The sequence below is a fragment of the Sciurus carolinensis genome, chromosome 16 (genome assembly GCF_902686445.1).
Source record: "Sciurus carolinensis chromosome 16, mSciCar1.2, whole genome shotgun sequence".
NCBI lineage: Eukaryota > Metazoa > Chordata > Mammalia > Rodentia > Sciuridae > Sciurus > Sciurus carolinensis.
Window position 1 is genome coordinate 51,860,633 of NC_062228.1, and position 15,025 is coordinate 51,875,657.

Here is a 15,025-nt window from a genome sequence, read left to right on the forward strand (position 1 = left end):
CAGGCGAGGCACTGGGTTTGATTCTCAGTACCTTGTATAAATAAATGAATAAAATAAAGATCCATCAACAATTACAAATATATATAAAAAAATTTTTAAAAAAGAATCCAATTAGAACTGGTCAGCATGGGCCAACATGACCTAGAGTTGTTATGGCAGGGGACTTGAAAGTGGTGTCATCCTAATGTCAGTCAAAAGTTAAGAGTTGGACCTGGGCGGGACTCTATGGGATCCCCAATAAAACTGGGGCACATTGTCCTTATCCTCTCTGAAAGGATCCACTCTTTCCCCCTGAAGAGTGTCCCCTTTCCCTTTTCCTATCCCTTCAATAACTCATGCCAGTTTCTCTGAGTGACATGTCTGAAATCTTTCTGATTTGATCACAGAATTGGGGCTTAAAGTGGGTCTGCATGCTGCCTCAGTTCTTGGAAGACCCCAGTTCTGTAACACCATGAACAAGGTATAATCTTTCCATTTCTAGGTCTTTTGATTTCTCTCAGCATTTCATCAGCATTTTGTAGTTTTCAGTATCCAGGTTTTGGATATATTTTTTAAATCAGATTTATCCCTATACATTTCATTTTTTAGTGATAAAGGTGGAGCATTTGTAATCTGAAAATCTGACATATGAAGTGTTTCAAAATCTGAAAATTTTTGAGCACTAACTTCAAATTTCTGTTGTCAGGGCATTTCAAATTTTTGATTTTCGAATTAGGGAATTCTCAATTGGTAAAATCTAAGCAAATATTAAAAAATCTGAAAAAGTTCCAAAATCTGAAAGCATTTTATAAGGCACAAGCAACCTGTACTGTATAAGATGATGAGTTAAGATCTTACCTTACTCGTAATGATATTGTATTCATAATATAGTACTGCTTTTTAACCTTCTATTTCTGATTATTTGTTGCTAGTATAGAAGCACATTGATTTTTGTGTACTGATCTTGTATTCTGCTACCTCACTAAACCTATCAATTTGAGTAGTTTTTTAAAAAAATGATTTCATAGAATTTTCTGTACAAATAGTCATGTTTGAGAAGACATGTTTTCCTTTCTACTCTGGATGCCTTTTACTTTTTCTCCTTGTCTTTTGCCCTGGTAAGGGTCTCCCCTCCTGTGTTGATGAGAAGTATAAATGGTCCAGACACACACTGGACAAGAGAGAGACGTGAGAGCCGTCTTTTCCTTGTTCCTGACTGTGGGAGAAGGCTTTCTATTTTCCACCGTTGAGTATGGTGCCATCTGCAGGGTTTTTGTAGATGTTTTTCATTGAGGGAATTCCTTTCTGCCAAGAGTTTTTGCGTTATCAGAAATTAATTTGAGGGCTGGGGTTGTAGGTCAGCACTTGCCTTGCACATGTGAGGCCCTGGGTTTGATCCTTAGCACCACATAAAAACAAATAAATAAATAGAAGTATTGTGTCCAAGTAAGAATTTAAAAAAAGAAATTAATTTGAATATAGTCAAATGCTTTTTCTACTTATATTGAGAAAATCATGTGGTCTTTCTTTTTTAGTTTATTAATATGATAAATTAACATTGGTTGATTCTTTAATATTAAACCAATTCTGAGTTCCTGGGATAATCTCCCAGTGACCATGGCATAGTATTCTTATTGATAATGAGGGACATTGGAGGGCAGTTTTGTTTGTTGGTTTGTTTGTAGAGTCTTTTTTTCAGGCTATCACTGGCCACAGAGAATGAACTGGGAATTATTTCCTTTTCATCAATTTTCTGAAAAATTTCCAAACTTTTGTAGAATTGGTTGCTTTTTTCTTCCTTAAGTGTTTGTTGGAATCCACCAATGAAGCCTTATTGGCCTGGAGTTTTATTGGTAGGAATATTTTTAAATGGAAAGTTTAATTTCTTGGATAGTGTAGTACTGTGTATTATCTATTTCTTCTTGAGTAGGTCTTGGTTGTGGTCTTGGTACCATCTTAACACGGATTTTTTTTTTTCTAAATTGTCAAATTCACTGACTCCTTCTCTTTGGGCCTCTTTTCCTTCACTGTTAAAATGGGACTGTGATGCATCACGCAGGTGGAAGTGGGTATGAACAGTGAGAGGAAGCAGGCCTGGCTGGACCCAGGGGAACAGTTACACTTAATGATGGGCACAAGCAGGTTTTAAAAAGGAGGAGTGTCTGGGAGTAGTAGGGATGACTTAGAAATTTATGGGTGGACATGTTGGGAAAAAATAATAAGAAACAAAGTCTCTTCTCAACCCAGAAAACCTCTCCACAGAGCCAGAAGGGAAAGAATTTTTTTTTTTTTTGAGTAAACATTAAACCAGAATGTGACTAGCATCTGTGTGAGTTAGTTTTCCAACACTATAACAAATACATGAGAGAATCAATTTATAAAGAGAAAAGACTTATTTTGGCCCTCAGTTTTAGACCATGATCAGTTGGCCCTGTTGCTTTTGGGCCTGAGGTGAGCAGCACATCATAGCAGGGAGCGTGGTGGAGCTCAGCTGCTCGCCTCCTGGCTGGGAAGTAGAAAAGGAAAAGAGGAGGCAAGCAGGGTCCCATTGGTCTATTCGAGGGTACGCCCCAAAGACCTAAAGACCTCCCATCCGGCCCTGCCTCAAAGATTCTACCTACTCCCAACAGTGCAGAACTGAGGACCAAGCCTTTGCCACACAGGCCATGGAGGGGCACTTTTATGGCAGTATCCAGACAATCTGCTGAGATTGCAAAGACATAAAGAAATATCACCATTTTATAAAGCCTGGCAGATACAACATATTACACACATGTTCTCAAGATAAATTATAGCTAACCCTCAAGTGAGAGGACTTCATGGAATCATTTGTCACACATAGTTCACCCTAGATTCACCTGGTAACAGGGGTAACCATTCATGTAAATTATTTGGCTTTTTTCAGAGGGCAAATAAACTTCTCATATCTTACAACAAGAGATAGTTTTGCAACTCAGAGTGAGTACTCACAGAAGTTAGGCTACCTTCTCGTAGAGACTGGGAGATAGGGGCACTATCTCCCTTGGTTACATTTCAAAGAGATGGCTTTCAGGTTCTTGAGAAAGATAGTCCTGGGTTATAAAGCTGGCAAAAGGCTTATATAAGTTTAAAAAATTTTTTTGATACTGGGAATTCAACCCAGGGTTGCTTTACTACTGAGCCACATCCACAGCCCTTTTAATTTTTTATTTGAGATAGGGTCTCACTAAGTAGCTGAGGGCTTCTCAAAAGTTGCTAAGGCTGGCCTCAAACTTGTGATCCTCCTGTCTCAACCTCCCAAGTCTCTGGTATTGCAGGCATTCACCACCATGCCTGGCTTAAGAAGTTTTATGTTTATCTCAAAGGGAGAAAGAGTGTACAATGACAGTAGGTCCTCTGTACCTGTGGGTTCTACATCTGAGGACTCAAATAACCATTGATCAAAAAAATTCAAAAGAATTTTGTATCTGTACTAAACATACACAGACTTTCTCATTATTCTTTAAACAATTACAATACAGTATAGCAACTATTTCTGTAGCATTTCTATTATATTAGTTATTATAAGTAATCAAGATGATTTAAAGTATATGAGAGGTTATACATAGTTTTATAAAAGTCTCATTTTATATAATGAACTTGAGTATCTGTGGATTTTGGTATTGGGGGACCTTGGAACCAATCCCATGAATACACCAAGGGAAATGTTCTGAAATAAAAGGGAGGAACCTTGGGGCTGGGGGTGTGGCTCAGTGGTAGAACACTTGCCTAGCATGCGTGAAGTCCTGGGTTCGTTCTTCAGCACCACATAATTTTTTTTTAAAAGAGGTATTGTGTCCATCTATAACTAAAACAAAATATCTTTAAAAAAGGAAGATATTTTCCATTTTGGATCAAGGAAAAATAAATTTTTAAAAATTGTATTTACCTTCCCAGAGGTTGTTCCAGGAAAGAGGTGTCAAATGAATTCAAGGAGTGCCTAAGTTTAGCAATGAAGGAGGAAGTTGGTGATGTCCATCAAAGCAGTTTCAGTGACAGGGAAAGATGGATCATGAACACAGAAGAGTGATGGGAAGGAAATTAACGGAAGCAAAGAAATGAATCCAGGTAGTTGAAAAATACTTGACTGAGAAGGGAAGAGGTGGCAGAAGGAATGGAAACCCAAGGAAGAGATTTTTAAAAATACATTTTTACTAATACATATTCTTTGTAGTATTGCTACAATTCACTGTGATATTTCCATACAAACATACAGCATGCATAGATCATATCCATCCATCTTTCTTCCACCCTAACCAGTTCCTCTCCCAGTCCCTACAATCATATTCTTTCAGGTGGACCCCACACACACATAGGAAAAAGACCATGTGATACTTGTCTTTCAGGGTCTGACTTATTTACATGATGCCCACCAGTTCCATTCTGTGGCAAATGACAGGATTGGTTTTTTTTTTTTTCTTTATGGCTGAATCATTGTGTATAGATACTATATCTTCTGTATCCCTTCATCTACAGATGGGCACCTAGGCTGATTCTGTATCTAAGCCATGGTACATAGTACAGTGATAATCATGGGCATGCAGGTACTTCTTTTGTGTGCTGACTTCAATAAGTGGCCTCAGAGGCTGTGTAGAATGAGGGGGCAGGGCCAATGGAAAGGGGACTTTGAAGACTGGCAGGTGCAGGCTGCCCTATCCACTGTTACCCCAAGAAACCATTTCCCGGGGCAAGCAGCTGCTCAGAGAATGATGTCAGATTCTTTATTTTTTTAATTTTTTTATTTTTATTGTAAACAAATGGGATACATGTTGTTTCTGTTTGTACATGGAGTAACAGCATACCATTGGTGTAATCATATATTTACATCGGGTAACGATGTTTGATTCATTCTGTTATTTTTTCCTTCCCCCCCACCCCTCCCACCCCTCTTTTCCCTCTATACAGTCCCTCCTTCCTCCATTCTTTTCCCCCCTCCTACCACCCATTATGTGTCATCATCCACTTATCAGTGAGATCATTTGTCTTTTGGATTTTTGAGATTGGCTTATCTTACTTAGCATGATATTCTCCAATTTCATCCATTTGCCTGCAAATGCCATAATTTTATTATTCTTTATAGCTGAGTAGTATTCCATTGTATATATATACCACAGTTTCTTTATCCATTCATCAATTGAAGAACATCTACATTGGTTCCACAGTCTGGCTATTGTGAATTGAGCAGCTATGAACATTGATGTGGCTGTATCTCTGTAGTATGCTGATTTTAAGTCTTTTGGGTATAGGCTGAGGAGTGGGATAGCTGGGTCAAATGGTAGGTCCATTCCAAGTTTTCTAAGGAATCTCCACACTGCTTTCCAGAGTGGCTGCACTAATTTGCATCCCCACCAGCAATGTATGAGTGTACCTTTCTCCCCACATCCTCTCCAACATCTATTGTTGCTTGTATTCTTGATAATTGTCATTCTAATTGGGGTGAGATGGAATCTTAGTGTAGTTTTGATTTGCATTTCTCTTATTACTAAAGATGGTGAACATTTTTTCATATGTTGTTGATTGCTTGTAGATCTTCTTCTGTGAAGCATCTGTTCATATCCTTAGCCCATTTGTTGATTGGGTTATTTGTATTCTTGGTGTAGAGTTTTTTGAGTTCTTTATATATTCTGGAAATTAGTGCTCTATCTGAAGTATGAGTGGCAAAGATATTCTCCCACTCTGTAGTCTCTCTCTTCGCATTTCTGATAGTTTCCTTCACTGAAAGAAAGTTTTTTAGTTTGAATCTATCCCAGTTATTGATTCTTGCTTTTATTTCTTGTGCTATGGGAGTCCTGTTAAGGAAGTCTGATCCTAAGCCAACAAGTTGAGGATTTGGACATAATTTTTCTTCTATAAGACACAACGTCTCTGGTCTGATTTCAATGTCCTTGATCCATTGTGAGTTGATTTTTTTGCAGGGTGAGAGATAGGGGTTTAGTTTCATTCTGTTGCATATGGATTTCCAGTTTTCCCAGCACCATTTGTTGAAGAGGCTATCTTTTCTCCATAGCATATTTTTGGCACCTTTGTCTAGTATGAGAAAATTGTATTTCTTTGGGTTTGTGTCCATGTCCTCTATTCTGTACCATTGATCTACCTGTCTATTTTGGTGCCAAAACCATGCTGTTTTTGTTACTATTGCTTTGTAGTATAGTTGAAGTTCTGGTATTGCGATACCCCCTGTTTGATTCTTCCTGCTAAGGATTGCTTTAGCTATTCTGGGTTTCTTATTCTTCCAGATGAATTTCATGATTGCTTGCTCTGTTTCTGTAAGGTACATCATTGGGATTTTAATTGGAATTGCATTGAATCTGTATAGCACTTTTGGTAGTATGGCCATTTTGACAATATTAATTCTGCCTATCCAGGAACATGGGAGATCTTTCCATCTTCTAAGGTCTTCCTCAATTTCTTTCTCCAATGTTTTGTAGTTTTTATTGTAAAGATCTTTTACCTCTTTGGTTAGATTGATTCCCAAGTATTTTATTTTTTTTGAGGCTATTGTAAATGGGGTTGTTTTCCTCATTTCCTTTCAGCCGTTTCGTTGCTTGCATATAAAAATGCTTTAGATTTATGCGTGTTGATTTTATAGCCTGCTATTTTGCTGAATTCATTGATGAAGTCTAGAAGTTTTCTGGAGAAGGTTTTTGGATCCTCTAAACATAGAATCATGTCATCAGCAAATAGTGACAGCTTAAGTTCCTCTTTTCCTATTCATATCCCTTTAATTTCTTTGGTCTGCCTAATTGCTCTGGCTAGAGTTTCAGGGACAATGTTGAATAGAAGTGGTGAAAGAGGACATCCCTGTCTTGTTCCCTTTTTAAAGGGAATGGTTTCAGTTTTTCTCCATTAAGAATGATGTTGGCTGTGGGCTTAGCATAAATAGCCTTTACAATGTTCAGGTATGTTCCTACTATCCCTATTTTTTCTAGTGTTTTGAGCATGAAGGCGTGTTGTATTTTGTTGAACGCTTTTTCTGAGTCAATTGAAATAACCATATGATTCTTATCCTTAAGTCTATTGACATGATGAATTACGTTTATTGATTTACGAATGTTAAACCATCCTTGCATTCCAGGGATGAACCCCACTTGATCGTGGTGCATGATTTTCTTAATATGTTTTTGGATACGGTTTGCCAATATTTTGTTAAGGATCTTTGCATCTATATTCATCAAGGATATTTGTCTAAAATTTTCTTTCCTTGATGTATCTTTTCCTGGTTTGGGTATGAGGGTGATATTAGCTTCATAGAATGAATTTGGTAGGGTACCCTCCTTTTCTATTTCCTGGAATACTTTGAGAAGTATTGGAATGAGTTCTTCTTTGAAGGTCTTGTAGAACTCGGCTGAGAATCCGTCTGGTCCTGGGCTTTTCTTGGATGGTAGGTTGTTAATGGCTTCTTCTATTTCATTGCTTGATATTGATCTGTTTAAATTGTGTATGTCCTCCTGGTTCAGTTTGGGAGGAGCATAAGTCTCTAGAAATTTGTCAATGTCTTTGGTAGTTTCTATTTTGTTGGAATACAGATTTTCAAAGTAGCTTCTCATTATGTTATGTATCTCAGTGGTGTCTTCGTGATATTTCCTTTTTCATCACGAATTTTAGTAATTTGAGTTTTCTCTCTCCTTCTCTTAGTGTGGTTTGTCTATTTTTTTGGGGGGGGGGTGCTGGGGATCGAACTCAGGGCCTTGTGCTTACAAGACAAGCACTCTACCAACTGAGCTATCTCCCCAGCCCCGTGGTTTGTCTATTTTGTTTGCTTTTTCAAAGAACCAACTTTTTGTTTTTTCAATTTTTTGAATTGTTTCTTTTGTTTCAATTTCATTGATTTCAGCTCTGATTTTAATGATTTCCTGTCTTCTACTACTTTTGCTGTTATTCTGTTCTTCTTTTTCTAGGGCTTTGAGCTGTAATGTTAGGTCATTTAGTTGTTGACTTTTCATTCTTTTCTGGAATGCGCTCCATGCAATGAATTTTCCTCTTCGTACTGCTTTCATAGTGTCCCAGAGATTTTGATAGGTTGTATCATTGTTCTCATTGATCTCTAAGAATTTTTTTATCTCCTTCCTGATGTTTTTTGTTATCCATGTTTCATTCAATAGCATATTATTTAGTCTCCAGGTGTTGGAGTAATTTCTGTTTTTTATTTTGTCATTGATTTCTATTCTCAGTCCATTATGATCTGATAGAACACAAGGCAGTATCTCTATTTTTTTGCATTTCCTAAGGGCTGCTTTGTGGCATAACATATGGTCTATTTTCGAGAAGGTTCCATGTGCTGCTGAGAAGAAAGTGTATCCGCTCATTGATGAATGGAATATTCTATATATGTCTATTAAGTCTAGGTTATTGATTGTGTTATTGAGTTCTATGGTTTCTTTGGTTGGATTTTGTTTGGAAGATCTATCTAGTGGTGACAATGGTGCATTAAAGTCACCCAGAATAATTGTGTTGTGGTCTATGTGATTCCTGAAATTGAGAAGGATTTGTTTGATGTACAGGGATGCACCATTGTTTGGTGCATAAATATTTACTATCACTATGTCTTCCTGATTTATGGTTCCCTTAAGCAGTATGAAATGTCCTTCTTTATCCCTTCTGACTAACTTTGGCTTGAAGTTCTCTTTATCTGATATAAGAATGGAAACCCCTGCTTTTTTACTGAATCCATGTGCATGGTAGGTTTTTTCCCATCCTTTCACCTTTAGTCTGTGGATGTCTTTTTCTATGAGATGAGTCTCTTGCAGGCAGCATATTGTTGGGTCTTTCTTTTTAATACATTCTGCCAGTCTATATCTTTTAATTGATGAGTTTAGGCCATTAACGTGCAGGGTTATTATTGAGATATGATTTGTATTCCCAGTCATTTGGGCTTATTTTTGGTTTTGAAGTTGGCTTGGTTTTTCCTTTGAGTGGTTTTTCTCTAAGGTAGTTCCTCCCTTTGCTGACCTACATTGTTGTTTTTCATTTCCTCCTCATGGAATATTTTGTTGAGAACATTCTGTAGTGCAGGCTTTCTATTTGTAAATTCTTTTAACTTTTGTTTATCATGGAAGGATTTTATTTCATCTTCAAATCTGAAGGTTAGTTTTGCTGGGTATAGGATTCTTGGTTGGCAACCATGTTCTTTCAGAACTTGAAATATGTTGTTCCAGGCCCTTCTAGGTTTTAGAGTCTGGGTTGAGAAGTCGGCTGCTAGCCGTATTGGTCTCCCCCTATATGTAATCTGATGCTTTTCTCTCACGGCCTTCAAAATCCTATCTTTATTTTGAATGTTAGGCATTTTCATTATAATGTGCCTTGGTGTGGATCTGTTGTGATTTTGTGCATTAGGTGTTCTGTAAGCCTCTTGTATTTGATTTTCCATTTCATTCTTCAGGTTTGGGAAATTTTCTGATATTATTTCGTTGAATAGGTTGTTCATTCCTTTGGTTTGTATCTCTGTGCCTTCCTCAATCCCAATAATTCTTAAATTTGTTCTTTTCATGATATCCCATAGTTCTTGGAGATTCTGTTCATGATTTCTTACCATCTTCTCTGTTTGGGCAACTTTATTTTCAAGATTAAATATTTTGTCTTCATTGTCTGAGGTTCTGTCTTCCAAGTGGTCTAGTCTTTTGGTGATGCTTTCCATTGAGTTTTTTATTTGGTTTATTGTTTCCTTCATTTCAAGGATTTCCATTTGGTTTTTTTTGAGAATCTCTATCTCTTTGTTGAAATGATCTTTTGCTTCCTGCACTTGCTCTTTCAGCTTATTGGTATTATCATTCATTGCCTGCATTTGCTCTCTTATCTCATCCTTTGCTTCGTAAATCATCTTAATCATGTATAATCTGAAGTCCTTTTCTGACATTTCTTCTAACATACTGTCATTGGATTTTATTAATATAGAATCTAGATTTGTTTGGATCATTTTCTTCCCTTGTTTTTTCATGTTGTTCATGTATCTTCCCCTCTAGCAGTGCAGATCTGGGGTATTGCAGATTTCCCCCTATAGGCTTATAGTGGCCCTATAGGTTTCCAAAACCCTTTCTTTAAGGGGAGATCAATATTAGCAGTGCCCAAATCAGACACTATGCAATCCTAGACCAAATAGCCCCTATGGGGACAATAACAAAATTGTCATAATAAACACAATGAGTTCAAATATTATCTTTGGTAAAACAAACAGGTTTGCAATAAGGTCTGCAGTTTCTAAAGGAGGACAAAGAGGATGCAGAGGGATGTAGAATGTGACTGTTAATGGGATAAGAAAAGAATATACAGAAGTTCTAGAAAATAGAAAGGGTGAGAATGTAATCAAAAGAAATCGGATGTTAGCATGCAAAAAAGGGAGAAGAAACTCTAAGGGAACAGGTAAACAAAAGGAAAAGAGAGCAAGAAAAGTAAAGAAATAAAAACTTAAATTTTTTCAATAAGGAGAAAAAAGAAAATCTACTGTATAACAGTCATATACTAATGAAACCTCCCAGTGTTCAGTAGCCTGATGCATGAGAGGTACCTGACAATGAGCTTCAAGCCTCCAGCAGGCGTCGAAGGATGGGATTTGCCCCACGCAAAGATCGGAGCTAAGACTTCCAGGATTATCCAAGATGGCCGCTCTGGCTTTGAAATGTGTTGGCAAATGGGGAGCTGCAGCTCAGGTCAGCTGGAGGTTCTGGAGGCAGGGTGCGGTTGGTCAGGCAGGGGTCCTGGAGGTCCAGGTGTGTTTGGTGTGGTTGTGGGATCCTGGAGGCCAGGTGCAATCAGTCGGTCTGGGGTCCCGGTGATAGGGCGCAGTCAGTTGGTCTGGGGGTCCTGGCAGCAGGGAGCAGTCAGTCGATGTGAGGGCCCCAGAGGCAGGGAGTCATCGGTCAGGCTGAGGGATCCTGGAGACAGGGCTCAATCAGTCCGGCCAGGGGTCGTATGGGGCCTGGCTGTTGTCTCAAAATGGCGGCAGCCACGTGTAATCAAGCCTGCAGGTACTGTAACAGTGAACTTCCAGGCAACAGCAGGCAGCTGATGCTCCACTGGCGGTCGGCGATCAGTTTGCTGACTGTTTTCGACGATCAGGAGTGAACCTCGTGCGTTGGGTGATGGATAGGTGTAAGGCAGGCGATGGACAGGCGAGAGGCAGGTAAATGGCGGATGATAGATGCCTGACAGTGAGCAATCTGCACTCAAAAAAGGCGTCGATATGCTGGCAGACTGCAGGTCATCACAGCAGACAAATGGGGTAAACAGCAGGGGATCGATAAGCAGCAAAAACTGCCTCACTGAGAAACAGATATCCTCTGCTTGAAACCGGAGTTAAGGAGCAACAAGGAACGCAGCCTCCTTCTAGTCCACCATCTTGGATCCCCGAGAGAATTCTGATGTTAGATTCTTTAAAGTTCAAGCCTGCAGTGCACACGAGTCAGGGTTTCGGGCTGAGGCAGGTCCGGATCAGGAACTGGTTGCGAGAAGATGTATGTGGTCAGGATCAGAATTATGTGATTAGACTTAGGGATCAGTCTTCTTCTGGGATGAGATTAAAGGTCAATGTCCAGAAAAGATACACCGATCTTCAGATTCCACAAACCTCAATTGCTCGTTCAGTTTCTCTCTACTTCCTTTACCATCTCTGTTCTTTAATTTTCTTTTGATTCTAATTTTCACTTCTCTCTTCCCTTCTTCCTCTTTTCTCCTCCCTCTTCTCTCCTAATCCATTTTTCTTACTTTTGCCAGTCATGTTAGTAGTTTTTTGGGGGGCAGAGGGGCACCAGGGACTGAACCAGTGCTTAACCACTGAGCCACATCTCCACATCTCTTTCTTTTTGAGACAGGGTCTCACTAAGTTGCTGAGGCGGGCTTTGAACTTGTGATCCTCCTGCCTCAGCCTCCTGAGCTGCTGGGATTATAGGCATGTGATACTATACCTGGCACATCAGTAGATTTTTAAACAACTTTAAAAAATGGTTCTTTGTTGTCTGAAATTGGCATTAGTCCTAAAATTTATATAAGAAATCATATAAGCACTGGGAATGTGGTTCAGTGGCAGAGCACATGCTTAGCATGCACAAGGCCTGGGTTAAAAAAAAAAAAAGTATTAAGGTGGTTCATGTCTCTGCAAATAAACAAATAAAATCTACATTCCAATACTTTCTTCTTCTAGAGTAGCTCACAGGTTATTTACTTATGCAATGCATAAGTCGCTTGCAATAGAACTTTAAAAAATCTTGTAACTTGGTTACACAAATACAGTGGGGCAAAAGCCTTTTTCTGGTAAGAGGAGAAATCAGACTTGACTAACCCCCAGGTTAGCTCTGAAGAGGTCAAATCAGGTGTGGATAAATGCTGATACATTAAATATCAGGGTAAAGATAGTCAATACCAGACCATATAGGAAATATTCATAAATTGTAAAGAGAACAAATTATTTAACTCAGAGTAGAATTATACTCGAAATTAACTACAGCACTCTCCACCAAAATCTTCCCGTCAGAGGCTGGGGTTGTGGCTCAGTGGTGGAGCTCTTGCCTAACACATAAGAGGCACTAGGTTTGATCCTCAGCACCACACAAAAATAAATAAATAGAATAAAGGTATCGTGTTCATCTATAACCAAAAAAATTTTTAAAAAATCTTCCTGTTGGAATTCTGAGACATTCTTTTTTTTTCCTTTCTTATGGCACCGGGGATTGAACCTAGTGGTGCTCTAACACTGAGTTTTACCCTAGTCTCTTTAATTTTTTTAAATTTTGAGACAGCATCTCCCTAAATTGCCCAGTCTGGCCTCAAACTTGTGATCATCCTGCATCAGCCTCCCCGGTCACTTCGATTACAGGTGAGCGCCACCATATCCAGCTTAAAACATTCTTCTAAGTAACTCCTGAGTGGGTGCATTTTATAATTTAATAAAAGAGTGTCTATGTTTCGAACCCCTCACGTTTCTTTTTAAATGGAGTCCCTTTTAAACTTTAATAGGAGATTTGTATTGCAGAACTACAGGTCTTGGAGAAAATCATGCCTCCTCCTGCAGAAACTATTTCCCCTTTGGAAAGTAACTCCTGGCTGCTCCAAGGCCCAGAAGAATCTGAAATGCTTGACTACGGGACACCAAGGGCATGTGACTTGAGCTGAACATCACACTCCAGGTGCTGTCTGAGCTGCCAAACCCTGACACTTGTTGTGCAAAGCAGCGTCCATCATCCATGGGAAAGGTCAAGAGGGTCAGAGGGCACAGGTGAATGTCCAGCAGGTGGCTCCAACTGCCAGGGCACCTGTTTCTCTTGCTTACCTCTCCACCATGTCTGTGGGCTCATGGGAATCTCTTGTGATCTCTTTCCAGAGTGAAGACCAGTTTTACAATTGGATCATCATGGTGAGCTGACACCAAGGCACACGTGGATGGTGGCTGAGTTGGCTTTCTGTTCATAGGTGGCCCTGAGGGAGGGGTCCACGTGGGGGAAGGAGAGAGGACCTTCTACATGGATGCAGGGTGGGTCACATGGCCAATGACCTGAAAAGAATAAAATGGGAGCAGGGAGGTATGTGAACGGTCCTCTGGGATATGCGCTCTCCGTGCTCTTTGTGTGGAGCGGAAGGTGTCAGGAAATGTCTTTCCCCGTCTGGTTGAGCTATGGGTAGATAAAGCATATCATGGGATGAGGGCTTCCTTGAATAGTGTTGCTTTGCTCCTCCCAAGAGTTGTCTTGTCACCCACCAGGGATATCTGTCTGGGAGATCTTCCAAACTTAAGAAGACTCTCTAGACAACACTCCAGTGCCCTCCCTTACCACCTCCTGGTTTTTGCTTAAACATTGCCTTCTTAGGGAGAACTTCCCTGATTACCATCTTTTAAGTTTAAACCAAGAAAAACAAAAGCCAAGCATGCTTTGTTTCATTTTAACCCAGTAAGCCCCTTTGTTATTATAATTGTTGGTGCTTTTTGGTTTATTGTGACTTGCAGTGACTCACATGTCAGCTCCAGCAGGGCTGTGATTTTTTTTTTGTTTGTTTGTTTCAAGGCTGTATCCCCAGTGTTTAGAACAGTGATGGACACACAGTAGGTGCTTGGTTGGTAATTTTGAATGAATGTGTAATTACAAGTAATGGTCAAAAGAGATAAATATGGATGTTTATAATAATGCATAACTGGGGACTCTAACTTACACCAGTTTTCTTTCCTGAGTTAACCTAGAGCTCACTAGGAGGCAGGAATGAGAGTTATAGCAGAGGGACTCGGCATGTACAAAGGCCAGGGGGTGGAAAGTCCACAATCTCATTTAGGTGACCAGATGAGTTAATACATGCTCAGCACACAGCGAGTCTTCCATAAAGGCCAGTGTTATTGTGAGTGAAGTAGAGTGGAGACATACTCAGGCCCACCCACCTGCAGGTAGGAGTAATTGTAAGAACCCAGAAACCACTCTGGATCCGGGAACTCACATAAGAGAGTTTATTAAGCAAACAGACAAAGTATCTCCCTGCAGGGTAAGAGAGAAAATGAGAGGAAAAGAGAGAGAGAGAGAGCACATGCAAGAGAGAGAGAGTGAAAAGCCAGGAGGAAAGAGCATGAAAGCGAGGAGGAGAGAGAGCATGAAAAAAAATGGTGGGGGAGCTATCCTTAAGCAGTCAAATTCCTCGGGCTAACAGGGGACCAATAATGGAGAAGTATACTTGCAAGCTGACTGATGAACCAATAGCTAGCTAGGATGTTCACAGACTGACAAGAAGTTGGGAGGCAGGAAAATGAATGCAGCGTAAAGGGCAGGGGAGCAGCTTTATATTATATTATAGTAATAGAAGAACAACAGTCCCTTCTCCTGACCATATGATCTACTTATAACATCAAGCTTTTTATTTTGGTACTAGGGATTGAACCCATGGGCACTCAACCACTGGACCACATCCCCAACCCTATTTTGTATTTTATTTAGAGACAGGGTCTCACTGAGTTGCTTAAGGCCTCACTAAATTGCTGAGGCTGGCTTTGAACTTGGGATCCTCCTGCCTCAACCTCCCAAGTTGCTGGGATTACAGGCATAACATCAAGCTTTGATTATAG